Source organism: Symphodus melops (genome assembly GCF_947650265.1).
Source record: "Symphodus melops genome assembly, chromosome: 13".
NCBI classification, from domain to species: domain Eukaryota; kingdom Metazoa; phylum Chordata; class Actinopteri; order Labriformes; family Labridae; genus Symphodus; species Symphodus melops.
The window spans coordinates 1,888,607-1,904,208 of NC_136703.1; the positions used below are offsets into that span (position 1 = coordinate 1,888,607).

Consider the following 15,602-nt stretch of genomic DNA (forward strand, 5'->3'; position numbering starts at 1 on the left):
TTAAAGAACGTGTCAGCCAATCAAGAAAGAACTCCTTTTCCAACATGTCTTTCCTCCCCTCCTAACCCGCGGGGCTGATGCCATTCATCCGCAACCTGGGTGTGTCAAGCCATGATCACCTAACAGGGGTGGCACTGTGACTAATCTAACAGGCTGATCTGATCCAAGCTGTAATACTTCTTGGCTGCAAGTGCACCTTCCAGGATCCAGGTAACAGGAGGCAGGTGAAAGGGGGAGGTGGAGCTTACTGAAACCTCCAACACTGTTAGAAGCAGATAAAAGTCCCTCACGGAGAGCAAGAAGACACTTAGAGGGACTCGGCTTTCCTCTTAGTGCGCTCTGCCATACCTCTCTCACTGCTCTCCCTTTTTGTCTGTGACTTCTTTGCTGTCAGAGGAAAATATGACTTCCAAGAGGAGCAGCTTCACCTCTGTCAGATCCAGTGCTGGTGGCAATTTTGGTGGTTCGATATCTGGTAGTGGTGGAAGATGGACCTCAAAATCTGCGATTGTGGGTGGAGGCCCGAGGATGTCCACATCCACTTTCGGAAGCGGTAGTGGTTTTGGTAGTGCTGGGGGCAGGAGTTCTGGTTACAGTTTTAGGTCTAATAGTGGTGGTGGTGGTGGTGGTGGTGGTGGTATGGGTTATGGTTTTAGGGCCGGTGGAGGTGGCGGAGGTTTTGGTGGTAGTGGCGGCGGAGGTTTTGGTAGTGGCTGCGGGGTAGGTTTTGGTGGTGGTGGCGGAGGTTTTGGCGGAGGTCTTGGCGGAGGTTTTGGTGGAGGTCTTGGCGGAGGTCTTGGTGGCGGTGGCCCCGGAGGTATGCCACTCATCACACAAGTACAATCCAACCCGAGCCTGCTGGCCCCTATTCAACTTGAAATCGACCCCACCATTTCGACTGTCCGAACTAAAGAGAAAAACCAGATCATGAACCTCAACAACCGCTTTGCCAGCTTCATTGACAAGGTAAGAATTTCTTCTCTCTAACTTCAGGAAACTGCTTCAGTTGATGAATATTCACAGTATTACTTCTTATTTTAAATTGATCTTGTCATGCAATATATGACATTTGAAGCTGGAAAGTTTTAATGTCAATCAAAGTGTACATTAGGTTAAACAAAGTATGTCAAATATTTATGTTGGATGCACAAAATAGAGACTGGGAGGCCAACACCGAAACCAAATGGGTTTCAACAAGCATCAACAGCTCCAATTCTGACAGAAGGAAATCTGGAGTACTATTTAACCCCTAATTTTCTTTGAGCTGCAGCTGTAATGAATGAAGAAGAAAAAAAGAAGAAAAAAAAAAGATGCAACACGATCACACCAAAAGCCTTCTGTAGGTTTCGGATTTGCATGAGGAAGAATCGTTCCATCATGTTTTCAGAGTTTTGCTGTTTGTGTGAGACACAGCTTTGGGGGATCAACTTAATAAAGTGAAACAAAAATGTAAAATAATTTTAACGTTTGATTGAGCATGCTTAATTCATGAAGAAAGGGGCAGACGTGTATTGATGAACATGATTTCATTTGTTAAAGGTCATTTTATTTTATTTTTTAAGTTTTAAAAATAAATCTAACAAAGTGATCAAGTTGTGCCAATAACATTTTTCCCCATTTAATTGATCACTCATTGGTTTGTGAATCCCTCCCTTTGAAGCCTGGAGTGGGGCAATTTGAAAGTTGCCTGCTTAGTTTTGTGCAACCAAATGTGACAATATTTCATAAGTAGGTGGGTAGGTTGAAGCTGGAATAAGTTGTCAAGCCATGAACTTCTTACGAAAGTATTTCATAGATGTAATAACTTAATAGTAGGGTCATTTTTGGGTTGACTTTCTTTTGGTAATGAGTTGAGTCACCCCCTGATGGCTAATAGAAAGAAAGCCACAAGTACTTAATTATGCAAACATTTGTACCTTTTAGGTGCGCTACCTGGAGCAGCAGAACAAAGTGCTGGAAACCAAATGGAACCTGCTGCAGGATCAGACCACCAGCCGCTCCAACATTGATGCCATGTTTGAGGCCTACATTGCAAACCTGCGCAGACAGCTCGACGGTCTCGGCAATGAGAAGACCAAGCTGGAGTCAGAGCTGAGGAACATGCAGGGACTGGTAGAGGACTTTAAGGTCAAGTAAGTTGATACTCGCACAGACCACCTGCAGTAGTAGAAATACTGTATCTTTCAATCTGCTAATTATTTCCATATTTGTGTCAGATATGAAGATGAAATCAACAAGCGTGCAGCTGCAGAGAATGACTTTGTGCTCCTCAAGAAGGTAAGAGTTCATCTGGGATGATAAATGTTACTTTACCACTGGAATCAAGCTTTCATCAACACAGTGCACTCTGTCTTTCTCTGCTCACAGGATGTCGATGCAGCCTACATGAACAAGGTTGACCTCGACGCCAAGGTCGACAGCCTTCAGGATGAAATCAACTTCCTCAGAGCCATCTTTGAGGCGGTAAGACAATTATGTCTGCCTCTTTGCTTCCCTTTTTTAATAAAAAAAATCATTTTGCTCACATTAAAAGAGGAATATTTGGTCCTCTTGGGTACATATAAAGAAAAAAACATGCAATGCAAGAGTCCAATTTTAAAAATGACATGCATCTCTTGTGCAGGAACTGGCAGAGCTTCAGGGACAGATCAAGGACATTTCAGTCCTTGTGTCGATGGACAACAGCCGTAACCTGGACATGGACAGCATTGTGGCAGATGTCAAGGCTCAGTATGATGAAATTGCCAAACGCAACCGTGCTGATGCAGAGGCGTGGTACGAGCAAAAGGTAGGTAGAAAAAGTTACCTCACCCACAACTTCAATATAAAATACAAGTTTTACAATATCAAATGAAATTGGAATCTCTAACAAGAGTCATTTTTTACTTTTTACTTTAGTTCCAGGAGATGCAGAGCTCCGCAGGCAACGCAGGAGCTAGCCTCAACCAGAGCAAGAGTGAGATTGCTGAGCTCAAACGCATGATTAGCCGTCTCCAGAATGAGATTGAGTCTGTCAAAGGACAGGTGAGCAGCTTCATAACCATCACTACAATACATATTGAGACCTTTCAGCCACAAAAAAAAAGAAAAAGTGTTTTGATCTAATTTCTAAAGCATCTGCTTACTTTCCAACCTGCCAGCGAGCCAACCTTGAGGCCCAGATTGCTGAGGCAGAGGAGCGTGGGGAAATGGCAGTGAAGGATGCCAAGCTCCGCATCAAGGACCTTGAGGATGCCCTGCAGCAAGCCAAACAGGACATGGCCCGCCAGGTCCGTGAGTACCAGGAGCTCATGAACGTCAAGCTGGCTCTGGACATTGAGATCGCCACCTACAGGAAGCTGCTGGAGGGAGAAGAGTCCAGGTAATCTAATCTACTTTGGACAAAAGAGGCATCCAATCATGACGTAAAATACATAGTGCAGGAACTTCCACAGCTTCATATTCTTATCTCTGTACACATTTCAGGATTAGTGCTGGTGGTCCATCTGCAACCGTCCACATAATGTCGCAAACCTCCAGTTCAGGTATGTATTAAACAAATACCTCTACATTTCAATATCCAGGCCATGTTAAAGACAGTCATGTAATAAAAAACTGAAAATGAGAAAAGTTTCAATGTGATGGCATGATTTCTGGAGCCGTGTCACTTGAGTATCACATCAAGAGCACCTCATGAGATTGAAGGAATAATGATTTTGAACATTCCATCTGAAAACACAGGTGGTGGCGGCGGCGGCTATGGCGGAGGCGGCTATGGCGGCGGCGGCGGCGGCGGCAGTGGAGGCGGCTTTGGCGCCAGCAGCAGCTACAGTGCTAACTTTGGTGGCAGTGGAAGCAGCAACTACGGCGGTGGCTTCGGCATCGGTGGAGGCGGCATCGGTGGAGGCATCGGTGGAGGCATCGGTGGAGGCAGCAGCGGAGGCAGCAGCGTCGTCTATTCAAGTCAAAAGAGCACTCGCCGCAATTACTAAATCCAGCAGTTGTCGCTCTCTTCATTCTTCTTCTCCCAGTTTGTTCTCCACCTCTTAAACCTCCAGCCTCACACAAAGCTCCCATTACCCTCAATACCCCTCAAAATACAGCCGATGGCAGATGAAAGTAATGGCACAGCTCTTTTGGCAGTTAGTCCCTGAGATGCTCGTCCCTTATCTGCACCACAGAGGGAATAACAGATAACATCACCAAAAGTAGAGGCAAAGAGATTATTAGACCTGAAAAACAGAGCTGCAGAGCTGTGAGTCTGTCCTCTCTTCTTTGGATCAGTCAGCCAGGCTGTCTTTTAGTTGCTGGATGTGCTGTCAAACAGACAAGATAATACTTGTAGTGTCACGACAGAAAATCTGTACAAAGCAACAATAACTGCACACTAGACACAAACAGCATTTTGAAGATTTGAGCAGGAGGGGGGCAGAATTGTGTAACTGGTCTTGAAATTATAAGAATACACAACATACACCTGTCACACCTGCAATGTCTTCTCTGTTGTATTACATCCGTCATCCTGTGCACTGTGACATCATCAAAAGCAGCCACACTTAACACTCTCATATTTCACTTGTTGGGTCCTCTTTTCTTCTCTTGTTTGGAGAGAAAATGAGCTCTCCACTTCAGCTGTGTCCTGATCCTGCTTTACTTCCATCTCCACTCTTAATAAAAAATGAAACATGGTTAAGGCTGACTGATAAAGAGCAGATTTATCATGAATTTGTACCACCAAATGCCTGAAATAAATCTGATTTCATCCTCACTTCAGTCGTTCAGTTTCTTCTTTTAAGGTTTTGTAATGACGCAACTTTGATCTATACAAATGAATTGGCTTGAACACCTCCTTGGTTAACGTTGCCATGTGTGTCAGAATCCTAGCATAGCATATAAATAATCTAGTTAACAAATATAAGGGTTGGCAGCAGCAGATTAACTACAAAATTATCAATATGAGACAAAACATTCAAATGTTCCTAGAAATAATAAAGGAAGCTTCTTTATTTTGAGTCACTACTTGTGGAACAAAACGTCACAAGCTGATTTTACCAGTTGTAACCTGCTAATAGCTACATAAACAGCTAAGCTAATTGGCTTAAACTCTGAATCGGGTTAAAATACCCTTTAATTCAACATTTTACTGTGATCAGCTGATTCTTTGGCAAACTATAACTTACCTGAAATATGTATTTGCTTGCTACACTCACTGACATCATATGTTGATACAGAAAACAAAGAGAAGAGAAAACAGAAAAACGCAAATACCACTGTTGCATTCCACAAAGTTCTCTGTGGATGGAAAGTACAGCAACAACTTGAGTTACGAGAACATTTGCTGCATCGTATCAGAATCAGAATTAGCTTTATTGGCCAGGTATGCTCAAGACACGAGGAATTTAACTTTGTCAAAACTGTGCTCTCTGTACAAAGGCGTAACATTTAATATCCAATATAGAAATATAAAAAATTAGCAAATCGTCGAGATAAGTGCAGTTTCCACATTTTACTGACTGCACACAATTCACTTCAATGGAAACTGCTCCCAATCATTGTGTATTGCACCCGGCACAAGTCCACAAAATGTGCTGGAAACAGCAATGCAGACCAAGCTGGGGGACAAACTTGTTAACGGCCACACTGCTGTGTGAAATTAACCATATAACGTCACTTCACCTGTGCCTTCAAATCAAATTCATTGACAACTGTGCGTGGCCACTGAACAGGTACTTAAAGAATACAGCACAGGGAGTAGACTTTCTGTCTACTGACAGATTGTGTAGGCAATTCGGATGCACCCAGAATGTTTATGGTAGCAAAGGAAACACCGGATGTCACGTCAAAGACCGCTGCACAAGGCAGCATGAGCTGCTACTGATTGCTGCAGTACTGTTTGTGAGGCTGTGATTAAAAACGTCATGTTAATTATACTCTGATACATCGTCTGGTAGCAGAGAGAACACCCATGATTCCCCGCTGGGCTCGATGTCATCTTCTGTTTTTGGACTATTGATTGAAAGCCCCCTGGCACTGGAATCTACATGTTCATGTTTGAAGCAGACCCATACTGCACTGTTAGTTTATGATCTGGACACTAGCAGTGATACTTTGTTAAGCAGAATCACACCTTAAAACTTTATATGTCACTTTTAAATAATGTGCGACACATGACTTTAGATTTAAATGAATGAACACTCACAAAAATGGTTATGGTAAGGGACTTGTGAGAGCCATATACAGTAAAACTTTGAATATTGTTTTGGTTAAAATTATAGAAATTTCCTGTGTTAAAAGCTAAGGGTAAAATCTAACGTTAAAAATCTAAATATTTTTAAGGGAAAGTTGAGTTGATAAAACAATTTAAGAACATAAATAGAGATTAAAAATGTTTACGTTTGAATTAAAACCAAGTAAAAACATTACCGTATTTTCCGCACTATAAGGCGCACCGTATTATAAGGCGCACCTTCAATGAATGACATATTTTAAAACTTTTTCCATATATAAGGCGCACCGCATTATAAGGCGCTACAGTAGAGGCTTGGGTTACGTTATGCATCCATTGGACGGTGCTGCGCTAAAGGGAATGTTAACAAAACATCCTCCGCTTCCGCACCATTGATTCGTTAATATTGTAGTCCGGACGTTAAAGGACGACGAGTGTTCAAATAATAACTTTTAATAACCCGATCACTGTCGGCCGTGACCACGCCGTTTACAGCAGAGAGCAACACATAACTTGCCGTAACAATCCAACTGTCTCACCCAGCGTTCTCTCATACAGCCGCTCCACACGTTCTCGCTGGTGCATTCACTGACTCTCCACATAATCGGAATTATGAACACATAATCAACTACTGACGTTACAACATGAACCGTTACAATGTTAAACTCTCTCGCTGCTGCTCTATTCCCGTGTTCTACTGCGTGGCTAATCGCCTTGAGTTTAAACTCTGCGTTGTAAGCGTGTCTCTTAATAGGAGCAATTTCAGGGTCTTTACACAAACACACAAAATGAAAATGAAACGCCGTTTTATATATCCCAGCATGCATCGCGCACTACTTCTTCTACGGGGGAAAATTGAGTCGGCGGCTGCTTACCGTAGTTGCGAGACCTGTTGCGGCTCAATATTGATCCATATATAAGGCGCACCGGATTATAAGGCGCATGGCCAGCTTTTGAAAAAAAATGAAGGCTTTTAGGTGCGCCTTATAGTGCGGAAAATACGGTATTTAATTTGGTAAAGGTAAGATCCTCCCTTTATATGGACGCCTGTGACGTTGCTATGTGGTTTTGAGTGAGCTACAGGTGTGGGAGCACACAGATTTTCTACCTGTGTACATGGACATGTAATAGTCTTCCTTTTTTGCTTGGAATAAAGGACTTAAATGGATTACGTCGTCCTGGTCTTCAGTGTCAGAAACCTTGCACTCCTGTGGTTCAGAGCGACTGTGCAGTGATGTTTAAAACAGCTGCTACAGGACTGGTAATCATAAAATATGCTCCCAAACCAGTAAAAGCCAACAGGGCGAGGGACTATTAAAGTGAACATCAAAAAAACCCATCTAATATCTGATTTACTATTTTATCATCTGCCTTTTTTTTAGCGGTGCTACTACATTGCTGCATTTTTCATCTTTACGTCACTTAGCTAGCCAAAAACACGTTTACAGTAAAGACGTCAGGGGTCTTAACTTCAACAAATTGGAAGATAAAAGCCTCAAACCAGCTTCCGTACCCTTGTAATTTCACCCTCTTCATACCTGATAATTTACCAGCAAATGTGTCATTTGTTCGAAAATGCAGGTCCAAGAGTAATTTTTCTAATCCATTTAGCCAATTTTTACAAGTCAGAAAACCAACGTCCCCTGACGCTTCCACGATAAAATGCTCCGTCCGCTGCTGCGCATGCTCAGTGGTCAAAAGTAGCTTTCTAAGATTATCGATGTAGATTTAATTTCTTGGGGTATTGCAGTAAAGATCCTGAAATTATCTCTAATTTATTTTATACATTAATTTACATCAAATTGGTGAATTAATGATCTTTCAATTTTTCATTTAAAAAGAAGAACCATAAGCATTATCTTCATTTGAGAAGGGGTTGAACTTATTGCAGGAAAGCTTACACTCAAACTGTAAAATCTGCTTAAACGTTAAGCCTGTGTGATTTGTTTTTTGATTCTTCTACTGTAACAAGTCTAAAATGTATTTAATATTCCTATGTGTAGCGATCCAAAAAAAGTGTAGTGACAGTGACAGAACATTTCTGACATACAGCGGTATTCATATTGCAGTTAAAAAGTGCAGTGCCCTCAAGCAGCAGCAAGCTGCCGGCCTGAACGCATTAATAAAAGGATCGATTTTACAGAGGAGTAAGGATGAAGTTTGTCCACAGGTCACTTTATATTCCGCCCAGCACTTTTCTTTTTGTAGAAACTCTTATTCACATGGCTTTGTGCTTTTTCTCCACCTCAATTGAATGTCTTATTAGTGTGAACTTCCCTTTTACGTTTATCGAGAAGCATTCTCCTTTGGTCATTTCTCTGCATGGTGTCTGCGTTGTGTGTCTAGTTGTTTTGGCTTGTGCAGTTTACTTAAAGACCTGCATGCTAATGTGTAAAACCACAGCTATTTGATGAGTTATCTATTTTAATACACACTTACTAAACAGCCATGTTTTTGAAACCATAGCTTTAAGAACCATTAAGCCTAACCTCCAAACTTTTCTAATGCCTTGTGCATTCTGATCGGACTCAAGACATCCACAAGTCCTTTAACAATCTGTTTCAATTAAATGCACAATCTGAAAAAACTCTCCGATGCTCAGAGGAAAAAAAAAAAAAATATTCTGAAAACATAAATCCCTTTGCATATAATGTCTGATGTCTAACTCTTCTTAGGGCACATGGACAGCCACCATGCTGCTTATTTTTACTCATATTAAATCTGGTCACTTTGACTTTTTTAAGACTTTATGCTAACGTCCTTTTCTTTCTGCTTTCACTTTCATCCAGACTTATACATGTAGTGGCTTTACATTGGATTGGATGAAGGCATAAATCGTCTTTTATGCATCACATCACATCTGTACTTTGCACATTGTCTTAAGTTTTTCTGTAGAATTTGGATATTTGCAGATTGTTGCACGTCTGCATAAGCTGTACTGTTTTTTCATTACTAAAGGATATAATGAATTAGTTTCTTAGCAGAATCGATATGCACCAAACATCAAGATAATAATTTCCCATAATCTTACTTGCTAATAAACCCAGGTTCTTGTATGTAAAAATGTTAATGTTCTCATGTGCTTAGAAAATGTCCATTTACAATCATCCAGTCAAACTTAACAGTGTTGTACAAGTATCTCACTCAAGATTCACACTATGAATTCATAACATTTTGAGAAGTAGAAAGTTATGGATTAGTGAGCATAAAGCTCTGAACCCCACCCTTAAACTCCTCCAACCACCAGTGCCTTTAAAGAACGCGTCAGCCAATCAAGAAAGAACTCCTTTTCCAACATGTCTTTCCTCCCCTCCTAACCCGCGGGGCTGATGCCATTCCTCCGCAACCTGGGTGTGTCAAGCCATGATCACCTAACAGGGGTGGCACTGTGACTAATCTAACTGGCTGATCTGATCCAAGCCGTAATGCTTCTTGGCTGCAAGTGCACCTTCCAGGATCCAGGTAACAGGAGGCAGGTGAAAGGGGGAGGTGGAGCTTACTGAAACCTCCTACACTGTTAGAAGCAGATAAAAGTCCCTCACGGAGAGCAAGAAGACACTTAGAGGGACTCGGCTTTCCTCTTAGTGCGCTCTGCCATACCTCTCTCACTGCTCTCCCTTTTTGTCTGTGAATTCTACGCTGTCAGAGGAAAATATGACTTCCAAGAGGAGCAGCTACACCTCTGTCAGATCCAGTGCTGGTGGCAATTTTGGTGGTTCTAAATCTGGTAGTGGTGGAGGATGGACCTCAAGATCTGCGGTTGTGGGTGGAGGCCAGAGGATGTCCGCGTCCACTTTCGGAGGATTTAGGGGAAGCAGTAGTGGTGTTGGTAATGGGGGGGGCATGAGTTCTGCTTACAGTTTTAGGTCTAATAGTGGTGGTGGTGGTGGTGGTGGTATGGGTGGTGGTATGGGTTATGGTTTTAAGGCCAGTGGAGGTGGCGGAGGTTTTGGTGGTGGTGGCGGAGGAGGTTTTGGCGCAGGAGGTTTTGGCGCAGGAGGTTTTGGCGCAGGAGGTTTTGGCGGAGGTGGCCCCGGAGGTATGCCACTCATCACACAAGTACAATCCAACCCGAGCCTGCTGGCCCCTATTCAACTTGAAATCGACCCCAACATCTCGACTGTCCGAACTAAAGAGAAAAACCAGATCATGAACCTCAACAACCGCTTTGCCAGCTTCATTGACAAGGTAAGAATTTCTTCTCTCTAACTTCAGGAAACTGCTTCAGTTGATGAATATTTACAGTATTACTTCTTATTTTAAATTGATCTTGTCATGCAATATATGACATTTGAAGCTGGAAAGTTTTAATGTCAATCAAAGTGTACATTAGGTTAAACAAAGTATGTCAAATATTTATGTTGGATGCACAAAATAGAGACTGGGAGGCCAACACTGAAACCAAATGGGTTTCAACAAGCATCAACAGCTCCAATTCTGACAGAAGGAAATCTGGAGTACTATTTAACCCCTAATTTTCTTTGAGCTGCAGCTGTAATGAATGAAAGTTGAAAATCCCTTTTATGTATAAGTGCATTTAATAATCCTGTGTAACTATCTAAAAAATAGGTTGAAAAGATTTAATGTAACACTTAAAAGCTTTAACCACTGATTTACTTTGAGCAGCAGCTGTTACTAATGAAAGTTAAATTAAAAGTGCATTTAATATTCCTTTCTGGAACTATCCAAAAAAAAAAGTAGTAACACTTGCCTGACATTTGTGGTTAGATAAAAAACGACATACCATGGTAGAAGTTTATAATAGTGATGCAGTAAACCCTAAACACCTATAATGCATTTCAAAAATCTTAAATTCCTCTGTTAAGATTTGAGATGTTTGAAAGGTTCTGACTTTTGTTTCATATGATGAGGTATTAAGCAAAAATGGTGGTTTTAAGTCACACAAGGGCGTTTCTCTGTGGCAAGAATGAAAAACAAATCACACAGAGAGACAAAAATTCTCCATTTGAGTGTTAACCAGTGTTAAGCCACACCTGATCTGTGGTACAGAAGCAAAGTTCTATACAATAAAATCAACACAATTAAGATTTCAACCTCTGCAAGTAGGACAAATAAGTTAAGGGTGTATTGACAACTTACATTTTTTTTTTTAAATCAAGCACCAGAACTGAATTGATGTGAACCCTAACAACTCCAGGCAGAGGGCTGTTGCAGACGTGTTATCTCAGTGAAAGTTTGTTTGCCGGAGGCGAGGGAGCGGTAAAGTTTGAGGTTTATGGGGAGGGGCGGGGCTAAGGTGTGGCAAAAACACCTCAGCTTGCCATCTAAAAAAAAAAAAGAAAAAAAAATGCAACACGATCACACCAAAAGCCTTCTGTAGGTTTCGGATTTGCATGAGGAAGAATCGTTCCATCATGTTTTCAGTGTTTTGCAGCAGTTCTACTTTTTGTGTGAGACACAGCTTTGGGGACCAACTTAATAAAGTGAAACAAAAATGTAAAATAATTTTAACATTTGATTGAGCATGCTTAATTCATGAAGAAAGGGGCAGACGTGTATTGATGAACATGATTTCATTTGTTAAAGGTCATTTTATTTCATTTTTTTAAGTTTTAAAAATAAATCTGACAAAGTGATCAAGTTGTGCCAATAACATTTTTCCCCATTTAATTGATCACTCATTGGTTTGTGAATCCCTCCCTTTGAAGCCTGGAGTGGGGCAATTTGAAAGTTGCCTGCTTAGTTTTGTGCAACCAAATGTGACAATATTTCATAAGTAGGTTGGTAGGTTGAAGCTAGAATAAGTTGTCAAGCCATGAACTTATTAGGAAAGTATTTCATAGATGTAATAACTTAATAGTAGGGTCATTTTTGGGTTGACTTTCTTTTGGTAATGAGTTGAGTCACCCCCTGCTGGCCATTAGAAAGAAAGCCACAAGTACTTAATTATGCAAACATTTGTACCTTTTAGGTGCGCTACCTGGAGCAGCAGAACAAAGTGCTGGAAACCAAATGGAGCCTGCTGCAGGATCAGACCACCAGCCGCTCCAACATTGATGCCATGTTTGAGGCCTACATTGCAAACCTGCGCAGACAGCTCGACGGTCTCGGCAATGAGAAGACCAAGCTGGAGTCAGAGCTGAGGAACATGCAGGGACTGGTAGAGGACTTTAAGGTCAAGTAAGTTGATACTCGCACAGACCACCTGCAGTAGTAGAAATACTGTATCTTTCAATCTGCTAATTATTTCCATATTTGTGTCAGATATGAAGATGAAATCAACAAGCGTGCAGCTGCAGAGAATGACTTTGTGCTCCTCAAGAAGGTAAGAGTTAATCTGGGATGATAAATGTTACTTTACCACTGGAATCAAACCTTCATCAACACAGTGCGCTTTGTCTTTCTCTGCTCACAGGATGTCGATGCAGCCTACATGAACAAGGTTGACCTCGACGCTAAGGTCGACAGCCTTCAGGATGAAATCAACTTCCTCAGAGCCGTCTTTGAGGCGGTAAGACAATTATGTCTGCCTCTTTGCTTCCCTTTTTTAATAAAAAAAATCACTTTGCTCACATTAAAAGAGGAATATTTGGTCCTCTTGGGTACATATAAAGAAAAAAACATGCAATGCAAGAGTGCAATTTTAAAAATGATATGCATCTCTTGTGCAGGAACTGGCAGAGCTTCAGGGACAGATCAAGGACATTTCAGTCCTTGTGTCGATGGACAACAGCCGTAACCTGGACATGGACAGCATTGTGGCAGATGTCAAGGCTCAGTATGATGAAATTGCCAAACGCAACCGTGCTGATGCAGAGGCGTGGTACGAGCAAAAGGTAGGTAGAAAAAGTTACCTCACCCACAACTTCAATATAAAATACAAGTTTTACAATATCAAATGAAATTGGAATCTCTAACAAGAGTCATTTTTAACTTTTTACTTTAGTTCCAGGAGATGCAGAGCTCCGCAGGCAACGCAGGAGCTAGCCTCAACCAGAGCAAGAGTGAGATTGCTGAGCTCAAACGCATGATTAGCCGTCTCCAGAATGAGATTGAGTCTGTCAAAGGACAGGTGAGCAGCTTCATAACCATCACTACGATACATATTGAGACCTTTCAGCCACAAAAAAAAGAAAAAGTGTTTTGATCTCATTTCTAAAGCATCTGCTTACTTTCCAACCTGCCAGCGAGCCAACCTTGAGGCCCAGATTGCTGAGGCAGAGGAGCGTGGGGAAATGGCAGTGAAGGATGCCAAGCTCCGCATCAAGGACCTTGAGGATGCCCTGCAGCAAGCCAAACAGGACATGGCCCGCCAGGTCCGTGAGTACCAGGAGCTCATGAACGTCAAGCTGGCTCTGGACATTGAGATCGCCACCTACAGGAAGCTGCTGGAGGGAGAAGAGTCCAGGTAATCTAATCTACTTTGGACAAAAGAGGCATCCAATCATGACGTAAAATACATAGTGCAGGAACTTCCACAGCTTCATATTCTTATCTCTGTACACATTTCAGGATTAGTGCTGGTGGTCCATCTGCAACCGTCCACATAGTGTCGCAAACCTCCAGTTCAGGTATGTATTAAACAAATACCTCTACATTTCAATATCCAGGCCATGTTAAAGACAGTCATGTAATAAAAACTGAAAATGAGAAAAGTTTAAATGTAATGGCATGATTTCTGGAGCCGTGTCACTTGAGTATCACATCAAGAGCACCTCATGAGATTCAAGGAATAATGATTTTGAACATTCCATCTGAAAACACAGGTGGTGGCGGCGGCGGCTATGGCGGCGGCGGCTATGGCGGCGGCGGCTACGGTGGCGGCGGCAGTGGAGGCGGCTTTGGCGCCAGCTATGGCAGCAGTGGAAGCAGCAACTACGGCGGTGGCTTCAGCATCGGTGGAGGCATCGGTGGAGGCATCGGTGGAGGCAGCAGCGGAGGCAGCAGCGTCGTCTATTCAAGTCAAAAGAGCACTCGCCGCAATTACTAAATCCAGCAGTTGTCGCTCTCTTCATTCTTCTTCTCCCAGTTTGTTCTCCACCTCTTAAACCTCCAGCCTCACACAAAGCTCCCATAACCCTCAATACCCCTCAAAATACAGCCGATGGCAGATGAAAGTAATGGCACAGCTCTTTTGGCAGTTAGTCCCTGAGATGCTCCTCCCTTATCTGCACCACAGAGGGAATAACAGATAACATCACCAAAAGTAGAGGCAAAGAGATTATTAGACCTGAAAAACAGAGCTGCAGAGCTGTGAGTCTGTCCTCTCTTCTTTGGATCAGTCAGCCAGGCTGTCTTTTAGTTGCTGGATGTGCTGTCAAACAGACAAGATAATACTTGTAGTGTCACGACAGAAAATCTGCACACTAGACACAAACAGCATTTTGAAGATTTGAGCAGGAGGGGGGTAGAATTGTGTAACTGGTCTTGAAATTATAAGAATACACAACATACACCTGTCACGCCTGCAATGTCTTCTCTGTTGTATCACATCCATCATCCTGTGCACTGTGACATCATCAAAAGCAGCCACACTTAACACTCTCATATTTCACTTGTTGGGTCCTCTTTTCTTCTCTTGTTTGGAGAGAAAATGAGCGCTCCACTTCAGCTGTGTCCTGATCCTGCTTTACTTCCATCTCCACTCTTAATAAAAAATGAAACATGGTTAAGGCTGACTGATAAAGAGCAGATTTATCATGAATTTGTACCACCAAATGCCTGAAATAAATCTGATTTCATCCTCACTTCAGTCGTTCAAGTTTCTTCTTTTAAGGATTTGTAATGACGCAACTTTGATCTATACAAATGAATTGGCTTGAACACCTCCTTGGTTAACGTTGCCATGTGTGTCAGAATCCTAGCATAGCATATAAATAATCTAGTTAACAAATATAAGGGTTGACAGCAGCAGATTAACTATTAAATTATCAATGTGAGACAAAACATATTCAAATGTTCCTAGAAATAATAAAGGAAGCTTCTTTATTTTGAGTCACTACTTGTGGAACAAAACGTCACAAGCTGATTTTACCAGTTGTAACCTGCTAATAGCTACATAAACAGCTAAGCTAATTGGCTTAAACACTGAAATCGGGTTAAAATACCCTTTAATTCAACATTTTACTGTGATCAGCGGATTCTTTGTCAAACTACAACTTACCTGAAATATGTATTTGCTTGCTACACTCACTGACATCATATGTTGATACAGAAAACAAGGAGAAGAGAAAACAAAAAAACACAAATACCACTGTTGCATTCCACGAAGTTCTCTGTGGATGGAAAGTACAGCAACAACTTGAGTTACGAGAACATTTGCTGCATCGTATCAGAATCAGAATTAGCTTTATTGGCCAGGTATGCTTAAGACACCAGGAATTTAACTTTGTCAAAACTGTGCTCTTTGTACAAAGGCGTAACATTTAATATCCAA

At 41.8% G+C, this 15,602-nt stretch overlaps 1 pseudogene across 1 annotated transcript; it reads left to right on the forward strand.

The window, feature by feature from the left end:
* The first annotated feature begins 305 nt into the window (after nt 1–305).
* Nucleotides 306–14,913, forward strand: LOC306834220 (annotated as a pseudogene). The gene is made up of 18 exons (XR_013781757.1): nt 306–966; nt 1,924–2,132; nt 2,217–2,277; nt 2,368–2,463; nt 2,624–2,788; nt 2,899–3,024; nt 3,141–3,361; nt 3,466–3,524; nt 3,721–3,960; nt 9,626–9,681; nt 9,791–10,393; nt 12,138–12,346; nt 12,431–12,491; nt 12,582–12,677; nt 12,838–13,238; nt 13,354–13,574; nt 13,679–13,737; nt 13,933–14,913. The product of XR_013781757.1 is annotated as an uncharacterized misc_RNA (transcript).
* Nucleotides 14,914–15,602: the final 689 nt, after the last annotated feature.